General features: G+C 38.2%; 1 protein-coding gene across 14 annotated transcripts in view; it reads left to right on the top strand.

Moving 5' to 3' along the window:
• The window catches only part of SYNJ1 (synaptojanin 1), a 93022-nt gene that overhangs the window by 2662 nt on the left and 73173 nt on the right, over nucleotides 1-17187 (top strand). The window lies entirely within an intron of this gene.

The raw sequence follows: 17187 nt of genomic DNA on the forward strand, positions 1-17187 counted from the left end.
TATTTAAATAAACTGAAATATATCTTGCTATAATATTAATTCACATAGTCTGTTTTTTCATACTATAAATATAGTTCTTATACTGACAAATTCTCAATTAAAAATATCTGGGGGGAAATGGTTTGGTTTAGTTGTGAAATAGTTTTTAGCTGCTTGCGGGTTTTTTTGTGATATTATCCGATTTTCTAATTTGTCTAAATTTTAAATGTTTCTTCAATTGTGGTTACTGGTAATAATAGGGGGTCATATGCATACATAGTATGCATTACCCATAGTTATTAGAATCATTGCTATATTTTACTCTCAGGTAGGAAATCTAAGGATAAGCTTACTTCCAAACCTCCAGCAGCTCTCTTTTATGCCAAATAATGGTTAAAAAAGCAAACTCCCTAAACCATCCATTTGGCATTAACATTTATTTTAAGGAAAAAATATGAAAAATACTGTCTTAACATTTATTGATTGTATTTATTTTCATTAGATTTAGACACATAAGCAATTCTTTCAGGGAAAAAAAAGTTGAATATCTAAAAGCACAAATGGATATATATAATTTTTTGGATATGTTGTTAGCTTTCCTAAAACTTTACAGTAATAACTTAAAATATTAATACTAAGAGCTAACAGACTTTTTTATAAATCCTTTGACTTATAAAATTAATTTGACATTTATTTGGGAGCAATACCAACGTGCATATTGTGCTATAGAGTGTTCATTTTTAAAATCTCACATTTCTTAAATGCCTGTTGTATTCAGGGAGCTGTGTTTGGAAGATACTGAGGTATTCTTTTTTTCTTCAACAATCCCAGCTCCTTGAATCTTAAGACATTCTGCTTATTAATCTGCAAGAAGAATCTTCTCAAATCATGTTCAATATTAAACCAAAGTGTGACCCCATTTTTCAGTCAGATTAAATTTAAAATCCTCAACCTGTCCATCAAGGTCTCCATCAAGGTCTTCCCTAACTTGGTCCAACACTGTTTGTCCAGTGTGGATACTGGTCTCCTTTAAGGAGACTCTTGTGTTTCCTCAGTCCTTTCCCAGAGTACCATGCTTTTTCTCTCCTTCATCATGCTGTTCCTGTTATACCCTCTTCTTTCATGACTAGTAGAATGCTTCTCTCTATCTTTCCAATAGGCCTGTCATTCTCGCTCAAGTCTTCATCCTTTCTGAGAATCTGCCCCACCCACCAACTCCATCTCACTCTTGTCTCTTCTTTTTCTTCATTGTCTGGAACGCAGTCTGTATCACAGGATAAACCCATTTTATTTGCTGGTTTTTGGTTCTCTACATGGTTATGTGCAGACGTTCTTTTTGAAAGTAGATGGTAAAAATGACCCTTGCAGGACTCAGTCATGCACTGAAAGTTTATGATTTCTACAGGCCCCAGTTGTCCCAGCTTTAAGGTTTAAAAAATCAGACGTCTTAGGCAGTACATATTATTGAGGATTGATAATCACTTAATTTTCTTGGCTTATGTTGAAAGTGCCATGAGATACCAACATGAAACCTTATATTTTGTGTTATTAGCACATATCAAAAAATAAGGTGCAAGTGAAAACACAGTAAAAACAATACCAGATCATGGATCTTTGTAGAGCCTGAGTGTCTACTAATCTAGCCTCAGAAATCTGTGTATGTTGCTAGGCTTCTAAACTTAAATCAGTCATGATACAATGACTTTATCAATTAGTGAGCCAGTGTTTTTCAGTGTTGGATGCACATCGTAATCACTGGGTGGGGGTTTGTAAATATTGCTGCCTGGGCTCCGGCTCCCTAGAGATTCTGATGTAATCAGGTTGGGATGATCATTCTGTGCATAATTTATATTAGCCTTTCTAGGATAGGTTATGGGATAACTTTCTTAGCTTGCAAATTCTATCCAAAGTAACCATGTTTCCAGAATTTTAATGCTGTTATTGACTATTATTGGGCTGATAACTAGTTTCTTGAAACCTTCATTCTGAACCAAGTGCTAATGATCCCGCAGCACTTTTGATATAGTGCTTTCAGGTAATGTGGAACTTCTGTGTCTGGGCGCTGTACTCTTTGAGGAAAAGACCCATATCTTAGTAATCTTTGTATTTCTAGTGCTTAGTACAGTGTTTTACTCACACTTAGGGAGTAAATGGCTAAATTAGTGCCATGGGTGGGGATTAACCTAAACCAGCTTACAAAGTAGACAAAATATAGTATTCTGTGTTTCAAAGTACAGTACCTTTTTCTATAAAATTTATTTTTTTTTATCTTTTAAAGAATTGCTATTTGACTGAATTGCTGATATAAAAGGGATAAAAATGATCAGTCCAGAAAACTGTTTAATTAAACTGAACTTTGATGTCTGTGGAGCAATGGTTCGGTGTAGCAGGTGGATTCTCTGTAACTAGTATACTGTGTCTGCAGTGTAAGGAGCAAGTGTGCTGGTCAGCAAGTTCCAAGTTTTTTCTTGGAAACTAATAGGAAATTAAAAAAGACGTCTACCAGTTTTGTGTCAGGTTCAGTTTTCGTTGTCTTTCTATAGTTACACACACACAAAGACGACGACAAGGAAAGGACCAGTAGCCAGTCTGACCGATACATGTATTAAACTCACAAGCTGTCCCATTATTTTTCAACCCATCTCATGCTTCAGCAGAGGTAAATGATTTACTTCATAATTGTATCCTAAGTAGAAAATGAAGGGAAGAGAAGGTCAACACATGGGAAATGTAAGGATGATTCTAAAAACAGAAGTTATGGATCACCTGTTTAAAAGATGGGTTGGAAGGTGCTGATACAAATTCCTAACTCTTAAGAGCTTTTGCTCTTTTCAGTATATGCTAGTATGGAAGTAAGGAATTAATTGTAATTGCTAGTATGGAATTAATTGCTTCCATCTGTCTAGTGGTAAGATTATTTTCAGGGTTTCCAACTCAGTCAGGACTCAAATCATCTACTTACTAGTCAGCAAGGCCATATCACTATACTCTGGACCTGGTTTTACCCCAGGTTGTCCATCTGAGTGTCTTCATTTACCTAATTTTTTCTGTAGGGAAATATGAGCCATAAAACTATAGGACGACATTCTGGAGATCTTTGTCACAGAATGTGGATTACACTGACTTTTCTATGAAACTTCACACTGTAAAGGAGTAATAAAAATGAAATAATAGCTGCCATTTCCTGGAAGCTTCCTCTACTAGTCACAACATTAAGCCAGAAGTTCCTAAACTTTATTGTTTCATTTAATTCTGTGGGTTGTGCTTTCATCTCATTTTGCAGATGTGCAAACTGAGGCTGGGAGAGATAAAATAATTGCTCTAATGACTTAATCTTACCATTTTATTTTTTACTTTAATGATTATTTGTGTTGCTGTGAGGGTGGTGGTTATTACTTTGGGGGTCAGGGAATGAAGAGCAAAAACAAGGGAATGCCAGTAGAAGACTTTAAAGTTAAGAGTGAAACTGGTAGCATTTTCTAATGAGGGACGTATTAAACTTTATTGTTTTTGGCTGCAAACTATTAATATATTAGAGAGGGAACATTATTTGATTAAGAGTTAGGTCATTAAAAACATAAAGTTGCTTTGCTGAGCCAAGTTAAATATCAGGTTCTAAAATTTTGGATAACAAGTGTAGTAGGTGGTGATGACAAGCAGTGTGTATAGTTTTTTTGTTTTGTTTTGTTTTTTTTAATTGCCAAATGGTGGCAGTCAGCATGATTGCCCTTTAGATAAGTTGCAGTATCCTGTCTCTTTTTAAGAAAAAAATTCAAGTTGAGGGAAGAAGTGACTTTTTATAGTTGACTTTTTCTGCACATAATGATGAAATTTAAACTTGTTACTTATTACTTTGTGTTAGGGTTGCAAAAATTCATTTTCTTTTTGTAAGTAATTTTTGGAATGTTCTGTCTGATAGAAGAGAAAGTAAACAGCAACTTAAATATCTATGCTTAAAAAAAAAATAACCTAACTTTTCACTCCTGGGCCAGGTAGCAGGATTAGCTTGTTAATGTAGGGCCAAACTAGTAGTTCCTAAGTGCTTTCCTTTCTCTACCACTTAACTTTGCTATGAGAAAATAAACTTTGCTATGAGAAAATAAAAGGTGAAGCACAGCGTGTCTCTCATTGAATAATAAAACCCCATTATGTGACTTTATTGTATAATTTCAGGTCTACCAGATGTTCTAACTTGTGTTATAAAATATAACTAGTACAAGGCTAAAACAGGATTTTTTGCTTCTGACCATGATGGTATAATAAGAACCCTCTCACTGTACATAACAACAAGGAAACAAGTCAAATAAAGAAACAATTTTCAGACATTGAACAATAGGTGGCATGAGACACTGATCCTTGAGGGAAGGGAAACAAAGGAGTGAGCCTTAGGATTGCCCTAGCTGATCGCTCTGCTGATCACCTCGAGTGCTTCTGGGCTGCAGGGAGATGCCCCTAAAGAAAGCCTGGCAATCTCCTTGAGTTGAGGAGACAGAGTAGGGAATCTGTGGAAGCCAATGCAATGAGGATTCTCAGGACTAGTACCAAAGAGGAGGCAGCTTCACAGAGGGTTTCAGAGATGTGCTGAGGGTTTCTTGTGAGATTTCAGCCGAGTACTGATCACTGCTGGTGTGCAAAGAAACTACCAAACACAGGGAAAGAACCACCAAAAGGGAGCAGGAGGAAAAATTCCTGGACCTCCATCCAGGGCTGGGAATAGTTAAGTTGTCAGCAGCCAGAATGGAGAAATATTATAGTACTCTGGGAATTGGGTTGAATACTCTAAAGGATGTATTGCCCTAGATTAAAGGCTTCTGTGGTCCTATCTGACAAAGCTTAAAAGCAAGACCCAAAGGGATCAGACTGTTTCCAAATAACCTAATTTCTGAAAGACTTCACTATATCCTAGAACAAAGTTTAAGAATACAGGAAATACAAAATATATAACCATATATCCAGCATTCAACTCTGTAGCAAATTCACAATGTCTGGCATTCAATTAAAAATTGCCATTCATGCAAAGAATCAGGAAAACACAGCCCATAACGAGGAGAAAAGTCAATCTGTAGAAACAGATGTTAAAATTAATAGTCAAGGAGGTGGTCTTGGGTGGCTCAGTCAGTTAAGCGTCTGACTCTTGATTTCAGCTCAGGTCATGATCTTGGGGTCATGAGATTGAGCCCCTCATTGAGCTCTGCCCTGAATGTGGAATCTGCTTAAAATTCTCATTTCCTCTCCCTCTGCCCCTCCCACCAGCTCACATGCACGTTCTCTTTCCAAAGAGCATAAATAAACAAGGACATTATAACAGCTGTTGTAAATATACTCCATATGTCCAAGAAGTAGAGGAAAGAATAAACATGTTACAGAGAGACATGGGGGGCCCCTGGGTGACTCGGTTGGGCATCTACCTTCTGCTGAGGTGGTGATCTTGGGGTCCTGGGATTGAGCCCCCTGTCAGGCTCTCTGCTCAGCAGGGAGTCTGGTTTTCCCTCTCCCTCTTCCTCTGTGTTCTTTCTCTAATCATAAATAAACAAATAAATACATAAATAAATACAATAAATCTTAAATAAAATCTTAAAGAGATAGGAAAAATGTGAAAGACCTAAATCAAATGGAAATAAAAATAACTTATCTGAAATAAAAAAAATTACACTAATAGGGATTAATAGATTAGACACTGCATAATAAATGATTGGTGAATTTGAAGACATAATAATAGAAACTACTCAAAATGAAACACAGAGAGAAAACTAAAATCAATAAACAGAGCCATCAGTGGGCTGGGAAACAACTTCATATGGCCAAATATATATGTGTAATTGGAATCCTAGAAGGAGGGGGTTGAAGCAAAAAAATATTTGAAGAAATAACAGCTGACAGTTTTCCAAATTTGATGGAAACTATAAATCCACAGATCCAAGAAGCTAAATGAATCCCAAGCAGAAGCAGCATGAAGCAAACTACACCAAACTGCATTATCAAATTGCTTAAAACCAGTGATATGGAGAGAAATCTTAAAAACAGAATGTATCTTATAATTAAGTAAATTCCTAGCTAACTGTACATTAGTGCTCATTAGTGGTCTGTCCTTGGTCAACATTGGATCTATGTCTTTGGCTTATCTTGTTGAATGATTTCATCATTCTGTTGGAGAATGGATGGAAAGTATAGTTACCAGATTTGTAGATGTTGCAAAGTTGTGTGGGCTGATGCAGAGCTGGGTAGAATAATTACTTGTTTTGGGTGACACAGTTGAAACCCAGCTTTTTCCACCTGAGAGAATGGATTGGAACCTACAAAAGGAACATGCACTTCCTCTTGCGCTGGATCAAATTGAGTTTTGTGTCCTTTCCTGATTCAACTGCTGTGGCTGTAGAGATATCATAGGCAATTTGGATTGGGCTGATGACTGGCAAAATAAGGTAGAAATTACTATCATTGTCTGGGTTTCCATGATTCCCCAACCTGTATGATGACTACACAGTATGGAAAGGTTGGAATAGATACTGGGTTGATAATCACATAGATCTCTGCATTCCCTCAAACCTGCTCTTCCTTCAGTCTTCCTTATCTTAGTGGATTGCAGTCCATCCACCTTGTTGTTTAAACCAGAAGTTAAGACTCATCCTCTACACCTCCTTCTCTCCCGCTTCAGATATACACTCTATTACCATGTCCAGTGTACTAAACCTTCTAATTTCATTGAGAATCCATGCAATTCACTGTTTTAGCTTGTTCTACCACTGTCTAGCCACTGCAGTCCCTTTCATGGACCATTACTATAGCCTCCTTAACTGCTCTCCCTGTTTCCACTCCCCTTACCCACTCTCCGGTCTTTTTAAAAACACAATTTAGATCATACTATTTCCCTGATTAAGACCCTGTCATGGTTGACCACTGAACTTGAAATCCAACCACTTTAAAATGATCTACATTAAATCATTGAGTCCCTGCCTCCCTCTTCAGTCTTAAGACTATTTTGCCTCCTGGTTTTCTGTGTTCCAAACACTTTGGCCTTCTAGTTCTGAATGTACCAAATTATTTCTGATCTCAGAGCCTTCACATATGCTGTTTCTTCTGCTCAATATTTATTTTTAAAAATTTATTCATGCATGTAGAAAAATACATAAATCATAAATGTAGAATGCAATGCATTATTAGATTGAACATATCCATGTTACCACTGCCAGGTTGAGAAATAAACGTTATTACTAGCTCTCCAGAAGATTCCCTCACATTCCTCCCCGATGATTCTACCATGATTTGCAGAGATAATCACTACCAGACTTCTTACATCATAGATTAGTTTTGTCTGGTTTTTAACTTAACATAGATGAAATCATTTCATATGCATTCTATTGGGTCTAGCTTCTTTCTCTCAATGTTCTGTGTGGGAGATCATCCATGTCGTAGCAGGTGGCAGTAGTTCTCATTGTTATGTGGTATTCCATTGTATGAATATTCCAGTATTCTGTTGACATTTCTAATTCTTTCTGTTATGAATGACACTATTAGGAACATTCTTGTACATGTCTTTTGGTGCATGTAGGTACACATTTCTGTTGGATATATTTTTAGGAATGGAATTGCTGGGTCATAGAGTATTTGTATGTTGCCTGGAATGTTTTTACCTCCACTCTTCATTTAGCTAACTTCCTGTTTATTCTTCAGGTTTCAACTTAAAGGTCACTTTTGCAGGCAGGCCTATCCTAACCATTGCTCTCCCCCCAATAATTTTAAATTAGGTCCCCCCGTTGTAGTCTGTCAGGACTCTATCATAGTTTTACTATCATTTATGATTTTGCATATGCATAGTTATATAATGACTGTCTTCCTAGTAGAAGGTATTAGGGCACTGACTTTTTTTTTTTTTTTAAGATTTTATTTATTTATTTGACAGAGATAGAGACAGCCAGTGAGAGAGGGAACACAAGCAGGGGGAGTGGGAGAGGAAGAAGCAGGCTCATAGCATAGGAGCCTGATGTGGGGCTCGATCCCATAACTCCGGGATCATGCTCTGAGCCGAAGGCAGATGCTTAACCGCTGTGCCACCCAGGCGCCCCAGGGCACTGACTTTTTTTATTCATAGAACTTTGCTAGGGTCCTGGTACATAGTAAGCATTCAGTAAATACTTGTTACATGAATGAGTGAAAGGTTATTATTATTTGAAATGTTGCCAAGATTGGGACTTGCAGTTTATACAGAACATTAATTTGGATAGTTTAATGTCTTTCAGCTGGAATTTTAATTATTTAATTATACAAAGAGAACCTTTTCCGTTTAAAATAATTTTTCTTTTTATGTAGGATAAAATGGAAAGTGACTTTACTACCAGGTAGTTATGTGATCTTGGATGAATCACTTAAACTCTTAGTTTTTTTCTTTTGAAAATGAGTAGCTTGTTTTGCACAATCTCTAGGATTCTCTGCCTAGAGGCTCTCTCATACTACACCAAAGTGCTACCTGTATGCAAATAAGCTGACCACAAACTGCAGTGCATGCAACCACAGGCAAATTGTGATTCTAGGAAGAGCGTACTAATTTGTAAGAATGTTTTCACATTCTTAATGACTTTCTTTAGTTTGGTCTTCTGTATCAGCTGAAGAAAGACAGTTTGCTGCCCATCTGGAAGGTTTGAGCCACAGCAGAATGTTGACATTGGGTAGCAGGACCTTCATTAGGTAGCTTAATTGTTTAGTTTGAATTATTATTATTATTATTATTATTATTATTATTAGGATTTTATTTATTTATTTCAGAGAGAGAGGGAGAAAGTACAAGCAAGGGAGAGGGAGAAGCAGGCTCCCAGGGAGCCTGATGCGGGACGGATCTCAGGACTCTGGGATCGTGACCTGAGCTGAAGGCAGCTGCTTAACTGACTGAGCCACCCAGGGGCACCTGTTTAGTTTGAATTATTGTAATTATCAGAAGTTAGAGAAATTTACATTTAAACGTAATCCTCAATACCATTTAAGTTTAAAACAAATGACTTTGTAATTATCTGGTGATCTTAGGTAGTAAGTTAATTTTGTTTCTTTCTGTTCAGATGGTAGAGTTAGCAATGCAGGTCTAATCACCAGTTATTCTGTTTAATAAGCCTCTGTTTTAGAATCACAATCATGAAAACCAAGAAGTAGGTATATGATTATGTTTTCATATGACTTTGTAGAGATGATCTTATGCCTCATTATTTGCCTGAAATTCTAATTTGAGAAGAGAAAGTGTGATACCAATAATGCTGAATAATGCCAGTTACGTCATATGATACAGTGCTATAAAAGCAAGTCACTCCAGCAAAGGAGGGTGCTGAGTAACATGCTAGAAGACAATTAGTATATTAAATTTTGATAAAGACCAATTGGTATATTTATACTCTTGAGTGTTTTCTGTAGTCTGTAAACAGATCATCTCTACAGCTTCTATTTTCATTACTTTCCTCTTGCTTCAGTAGGAAACGTAGGTTAGGTCTACTTTCAGTGATGAATTTATTCATTTAAAAAAACTTTGAAAGCAGCACAGAGCTAAAATACTTGAGTGAGTTAAGTCATCTGAATTAAGGTGTTGGATGTCACTACTTCATGGCTTAGTGTAGCTTTCAGTATTTCTCAACCTCTTTTGCGATGAGCCAGGACCAGCTTGTTATTCTCCAAGGCTGTTTTCAACAGAGGAGGACACTAAAGCTAAGTTATTTAGGATGAATGTAAGGAAAACATTTATGACAGGGTACAGCAATATGTACTTTCCCTGGGGTTTCCTTTCTGGAATCGCAGAGTCTTCCTTCCCAATTTATTATGTATTTATCATTTGATGATTATATGATGGCCTTAGAGTGGACTATGGGGTCATTCTTTTTCTTTTTTTTTTAAGATTTTATTTATTTGGGAGAGCGAGAGAGAGCGTGCATGCTCACGCGTGTGCACGCAAGTAAGGGGAGGGGCAGAGGGCGAAGGAGAGAGAATCTCAAGCAGACTCCACACTGAGCACAGAGTCCTACACGGGGCTCAATCTCACAGCCCTGAGATCATGACCTGAGCCGAAATCAAGAGTCGGATGCTTGACCACCACCCCGGCACACCCTATGGGGTCATTCTAAAGGCAATAGGACTTACTGCTTCCTTTCAAGTTATGAAAGTCCAGATGTCCATTAAACTTCTGACTAGTATACCTCTGGTCTAGGGTAATTGAAGGAAAGTACCTCTCAGATGGCTTAGAATTCCAGTAGCCTCTGCTTTCACTGTCCAGAGTTATCTTGTCTTCTCTTCTTTCTGAACTTACCCAGCATGCCACAGAACGTTGTAAGAATAAATTTTTTTTATCATTTGATTTTGGGAAATAGCAAACGTTCGTCAAAGAAGAGAGAGTAGTGTCATTGACTCCATGTGTCTGTCACCCAGCCTCAATGATTATCAATCAACTCATGGATACTTGTGTTTATCTACATCCATATCCACTAGTTCCCCCTCCCCATTTATTTTAAAGTAAATTCCAGATATCATGTAATTTCATCCATAAATATTTTTATAAGAATAAATGTGTATGGCACATATTTTATTTTGCTTTAAATTCTGTTCTGTGACCTTATTCCTATTCACATATTCACTAGGATTAGAATCAGAGGACCTTCAGATTATCAGTTCTACGGGTATGTGCTATGTTTAAAAATGTAATTGTAGGGGCGCCTGGGTGGCACAGCGGTTAAGCGTCTGCCTTCGGCTCAGGGCGTGATCCCGGCGTTATGGGATCGAGCCCCACATCAGGCTCTTTCACTATGAGCCTGCTTCTTCCTCTCCCACTCCCCCTGCTTGTGTTCCCTCTCTCGCTGGCTGTTTCTATCTCTGTCAAATAAATAAATAAAATCTTTAAAAAAAAAAAAAATGTAATTGTAGCTTTATGCTTAAGATAGCTGTATGTACTCAGGAACTGCATGCTTGAATTAGATGGAAAATTAAGAAAAAATTGAAGGCACAAGTGAATAGTAACGTTGGGTGTGATAAGAGAAGAGGTTTTCTCTTTAAAATAAGCCCTTGAGGAAGTTAGGTACACTTGATCCCTGAGGTGTTAACAGCAGTAACTCTGGGAGTTGGGCTCTGCCTTACTTGTGTTGAACAGGTGAGCCAAAGAGGTGCAGGCCTCCTTACCTGAACTGAGCTGCTAAAGGTCTGGGTAGTGGTTAGAAATCAGTAACTGGTAAAAAAAGAAAAGTCCGTTTATCCTAGCATCTTGTTTACTTAACAACATCAACATGAACAGGAGAAAAAATAAATACAGAGCAGGCTGTTCCCCTCATTGAAAGCCCAGTAGATACCTTGAAAGACAGCCCCGGCAAGGAGTAACCTGAACTTCCGTATCACCATATCCCCTGAACTGTCATGTCCTCTCATTCTTTCACTCTGTTTTCCTCGGGGCTCTCCATACATCCTACCATTGCGTAAACTCTACTAGTTTAAGCCCTGGTTAGAAATCATTTAACAAGGCCTGTCTTCCCCACCCCCACCTTCCCACTCCCACGCTCACACCACCAGAGATGTCACCGTAGATAGCATCACATTTGAAAATTTCTAGACCTCACCGTGAGGAGTTGTTAAGCTTCAGAGCATTCAGATGCTACTGGTGGTAAGATTAAGTGTTTATCTTTTAATGTATTATTTTAAAACTCACAAAACCTTCCCTTTTGTGCTACAACCTCTCAAATGTGTTTTGTCTATTAGATAAATACTTAACAGTCTCGGTGTTCAGCATCTCTGGTTAGGTTGGTATTGTGTTGAGATAAAAAAAAATGAGGGGCGCCTGGGCGGGTCAGTTAGTTAAGTGTTCAACTCTTGATTTTGGCTCAGGTCATGGTCTCAGGGTTGTGAGATGGAGCCCTATGTCGGGCTCCCCCCTCAGTGCGGAGTCTGCTTGAGATTCTGTCTCTCTTTTTCCCTTTCCCTCTGCTCCTCCCCACCCCCACTTGTGCGCACACATGCACGTATGTGCTCGCTCTCTCTCAAATAAATAAATCTTTAAAAAAAGAAAAGAAATGAGAGAATTTCTGTTGCTATTCGTATACAGGTGAATGAGGTATAAAATAATGAGAAGAAAGATTTACTTCCAGCACGGTCAGGGAAAACTTCAGGAAGAGGCATTTTAGTTAGGTATTGAAGGATGGGTAATATTTGGAAACACAAAGATGACTATAAACGGTGTTCCAGATGGAAAGAACACTGTGAACAAAAGGAGAGGGAAAGCAATGTGGAGCACACAGAAGGAGCCACCCGTTATTCATTTTTTGTTCATTTTGACTGCATTGTAGGATGCAAGGGGTAGGTATTAGGGAAATGAGTGAGTGAACGATCTGTACATTCTGTGTTTTATCTAAAGGTTATACACATTATTTTAAAGTAGTATGGTTTTTTTTTTATTTTAAATAATCTCTATATAGTAGTAGATTCCCAGATGATTTTCTAGAATTAAAAATTACCGGAGAAATAGGACAATAATTTAATTAAGTCTCTCCCTCTTACGTCATGTATTTCTCTTTATTTCATGGAGTTTCATAAAATAAGAGAATCGTTTCTCCATTAAAAAATGTATGGGGGGATAACGTGGTACTATAAGAGTTTATCTTAGTACTATGTAGAGATAAAAGCTTCTTAACTTAGGAATATGAATGTGTATTTTTAAATTTTATTTTTGATGGTTACATTTAGTTTTTTAAAACATTTGGAAACAGTGTCAAAGTTACAGAAAGGCTGAAGTTCAGTACAAAGAACTTTTTTCTGAATTATTTGAGAATAAGTTGCTGACCTGATGTCCCGTCACCCACAAATACTGTTACTTATTTCCTAGAAAGAATTGCTCCTTCATAACTACAATATAACCATAAAAAAGTTAACATTGTACATCTGTCTAATCCTCAAACTCCATTCAAGTACACCAGTTGTCCCAACGACTCATAATAGCAGAAAGATTCAGTTCAGATTTGTCATTTTATTAGTTGTCATGCCTCTTTATTCCCTTTAAAACTGGAAAGGTTCTTCAGTCTTTGATGTTTATGACTTTACAACTTCTGAAGGTGAAGGCCAGTTGTTTTGGAGAATGTACCTCATTGTGGGTTTGTCTCATGGCTCCTCGTGTGCAGGTTGAGGTTATATATCTCAGCAGGAATATTACAGTAGTGGTGCTGTGTCCTCTCCATTGTATCCTGTCAAGGGGCACACTACTTTGACTTGTCCCATTACTGTTGGTGTTCACTCTGATTATTTGGTTAAGGTGGTCTCTGGCAGACTCCTTTTTCTCCTATAAGAAGAAGTGTTTTGAGGGCAGGTACTTCGAGAACATGTAAGCATCCACATTACTCATCACACTTCTGGTTATGGGCTTCTTCGGTGGACTGTAAGTTCCTATTATAATTTGTTTTGATGCTCAGATTGTTCCAGATTTCTCTAGTAGAAGCCCCTTGAAGCTGGCTTCTGTGTTTTTGTGACATGGCTCCATTTTTCTTTGCGTACTCCCTTTCTGGCACAAGAATATGTTTCAGGCTCATCTTGTTCCTGCTCTTGCCCTGGAATCAGCCGTTTCTCCAAGGAGTTCTTAACAGTGGAGAAGGGTATTAGAAAGCAAGATCTGGGTGCTAGGTGTGGCCATTGCTATTGGAGTACTGCTGATCTCAGGCCCTATTGGTGGATAGAGCTAAGGAGAATATGTTAATTATGTGTGAATAGGTATATGTGGTTATATACACCCACTTATATCCATGTCTTCCATTCTGTCTATCTAGAAAACTATGAGTTCACACTGGTAACTCCAATTTCAATCAACACTGCAGTCCCCATTCTAATTTTCTCTCTTTCCATATTTGCATTCTCATTCTCTGACAGTGAGGAATCTGGTTCCCATTATTCTGATCCTACCCTCTATGATCAACCACTCTCTTGTTGCCACTGCAGCCTCCTCTATTGTATGGGTGCCCTCCGCTGCCCACAGGGGCTCCAACACCCGGCCCTGGGCTTCCTTCCAGTGCACCCTGCCCTCCCTACCCTCCCCAAGCTTCAACCTATCATACCAGGCCACTCCCAACATCCCTAGGTGGACACCACCCTCCTCACCCTACTCAGACTTCTCTTATCTCAGGCTGACCCTTTCCCCAAGTGGATGCCCTCTCTCCCTGTGTCTGGCTTCAAATCCATGCACAGGGCCATTGTTTTCACTCTGCCTGGTGTCTGACAGCTTCCAAAAGACCTCCCTCAATTCCACCCCAAACCTGTAAAGCATATATGGAAGAATAGGAAAACATCTACAGTCCTTTACATAAAAAATGTTTAGGAAGAAAACACTGCTTTCTCTTAGGAAATTGAAAGTGTCGAATTAAAATTGCATATGGCCATGAAATTTCATTCACAAATTCATTGAACATAAAATCTTTGAACTCCTGAGCGCCAGGCACTGAGCTAGGCCACTGGGGATAGAACAGTGAACTAGGCAAAATCCCTTTCCTCCTGAAGCTGCATTCTCTGACATAGGCTGTTGAAGCTTAGACAAGTTAGTAACAAATTGATAACCTTTCTAAGCCTATTTCCTCATGTCAGATGGAAATAGTTGTAATTTTGCCCATGGGATTGTTGTGAAAATTGAATAATGTGTGTTAGTTACTGTCATAATCATCACAGAAACAATATACAGATACCTCAGCTGAAACATCGTTCATCACTCTAAAACTTATTTTAAAATTTCATTTAATAGTTTGAGGAGAAAGCAAAAAATTCCTTGGAAGTAAAATGATATCTACTCCTCAAATTATTTTTCCTTTCCTTTATCATACTTTTATCTAAGAATAGGCCCTTTAGTTTAAATTGTTTGCTCGTGTGTATGTGTGTGTGTGTTTCCTGAGTCTTAGAATATAATATAAAAGTGTAAATAAGCAGCATGACCTTTATTGTCATGTTTGAATCAGATGACACTTTCATAGATGGGTGTTCATGGGACCTGAGAGATATGACTTATTCATATATTTGAACACAGTTAATGAAAAGACAATTATTATATATTATTAGAAGAGAGACCATTTTTTCACATGGTAATTTAAGTTATAAAATGACTTTTTTTGTTTTTAAGGGAAGGTGATGGCTTAATATTAAAAATACATTTTCTTTTTAATCTTACTGGCTTCTGGTATTTGAAGCTAAATAATGATTGCTGCTGAAACTGATACATCTAGTAATATCTATATTACCCTATTAGCGATGGTATTTAAATACATAGAACATGTAACCTCTAAAACTCTAATAATTTGCCCTGGAAGCCATGCCTTTTGTCATCAGAGATATAGCAAGTCTCTAACGTTTGCTTTAATGTATATGTGGTACTCTTAATGAGGCAGTATTTCAGGACAGGCAATCCTGATTTACTTTACAAAATATAATTAAAATTAATGTTGTGACATTTTATATTTGTGTCGCTTGTCATTTAATGTTAGGAGTAGCTGTTATTTAAGCATATGGTGTAATAAGAAGAAGAACTCTAAGAATGCAGAATAAAATACAAAACCCTATAATTTTAATGGCATGAGCTAATTGATTAATTGAGTAATAAGCTTTAGCCTGTTCTGCCAGCTAGCAGAGCACAACTCATTCCAAAGCAGAAGTGGGTTAACTAGGAAGAAGGCTTATGAGTAGATGGTCTGAAAAGAGGTGAAGCAGGCAGGGAAGATGAGATGGTCTGTAGAACCCTGGAGAAGAGCTCGGGTGGGGGTAGGGGTAGGAAAAGTTCTCTAATACAAAGTACTAAAGAATATTAAGCAAACCAGTATGCTGAGAAGATAGCCCTTTCGTTGGCCATAAAGACTGACAGGAAGTGGGAAGGCTGTAAGGATCTAATAATACGCTTTTTTTTCCCCTAAGATTCTCTGTATTTATTAGAGAGCACAAGCTGGGGGGGAGGGGCAGAGGGAGAGGGAGAAGCAGACTCCCCACTGATCAAGAAGCTCAGTGGGGCAGGGCTTGGTCCCAGGACCCTGAGATCCTGACCTGATCCAAAGGCAGACGCTTAGCCTACTGAGCCACCCAGGGACCCCATAACATGCTTTTCTCATGTGGAACATATACTATTGCCAAAATATACTGTAATTCTATATAGTAGATGAATGAGGAAAGGAGAAAGGGGATGGGGGCAAGAGATTAGGGTAAATAAGGAGTGAACTACTCAGCTAGGAGGTGAATTGGGGGGTGTGGGATGGAGAGTGGAAAGGGAGAACAGTAGAGAAGGAAAGAAATAGAAGAGAAAGGACAGAATGAGAAAGAGCATCATACCTTTCTGGATTTGTAGACTTTAGAATTATTTGGAATTGTCCATTGAGATACTAGCTGTGGCTTATATTTCTTTGGAGTTTTTTGGGTCAAATTTTTAACAAGTATATTTGCTAAGAATTAAAAAGAGTTTTCCTTTAAAGTTTCAGGATCGTTTTTGTTTTTCAATAAAGCAACCACAGCAGCCTGACCTAGGAATATGATTCTGTGGGTTATACTCATCAACAAGATAACATTAACTTTATAGCGGAAGAAATGAAATCGAGACAAAGGTCAAACTGAAGATTTCCGTTCCTACGCTAAACTCTGTTGTCAAGTGTTGCCATTGGCTTTTATCATTTCAACATTTGTCATCTTCTCTCTTACAAGCACTATTCTAAATATCAGGGATAAAAGGATGCATAGGACAATGTTCCTGCCTTCAAGGATCAGGCTGGTTAATGGGAAAGACAAGTGATGGGTCTATATAAAATGTGTTGGCAACATGAAGAGGGAGCTCTGTGAAAGAACTGTGCTTGAGAGGTAAAGAAAGGTTTCTAGAAAGTGACCTTGTGCGATGTTTATATAAGGTGAAGTTTAGGTGGAGCCTTGCAGGCAGAAGGCTAGATTGCTGTGCAAAGGTGCAGGGGTGTAAAGACTGTGTTTGGGCAGTTAGGGGCAGTTTAATGTGATGAGAGTATAGAACGCAGAGGGTGGGAGAGAGAAGGGAGTAATGAAAAATGAAGCAGAAAGAGGAGGTTGAGGCCAGATTCTGAAAGATTGCTGCTAAAGGAGTTGGATGTTGTCCACTAGGGGTATGATAACCCAGGGTAATGCTGGTAGTAGACGTGGGCAAACAGATCAGTGGGACAGAGAAGAACATTCAAAAACAACCTCCAGGGGCGCCTGGGTGGTGCAGCCATTAAGCGTCTGCCTTCGGCTCAG

This window comes from Ailuropoda melanoleuca, chromosome 1, assembly GCF_002007445.2.
Source record: "Ailuropoda melanoleuca isolate Jingjing chromosome 1, ASM200744v2, whole genome shotgun sequence".
Lineage (NCBI taxonomy): Eukaryota > Metazoa > Chordata > Mammalia > Carnivora > Ursidae > Ailuropoda > Ailuropoda melanoleuca.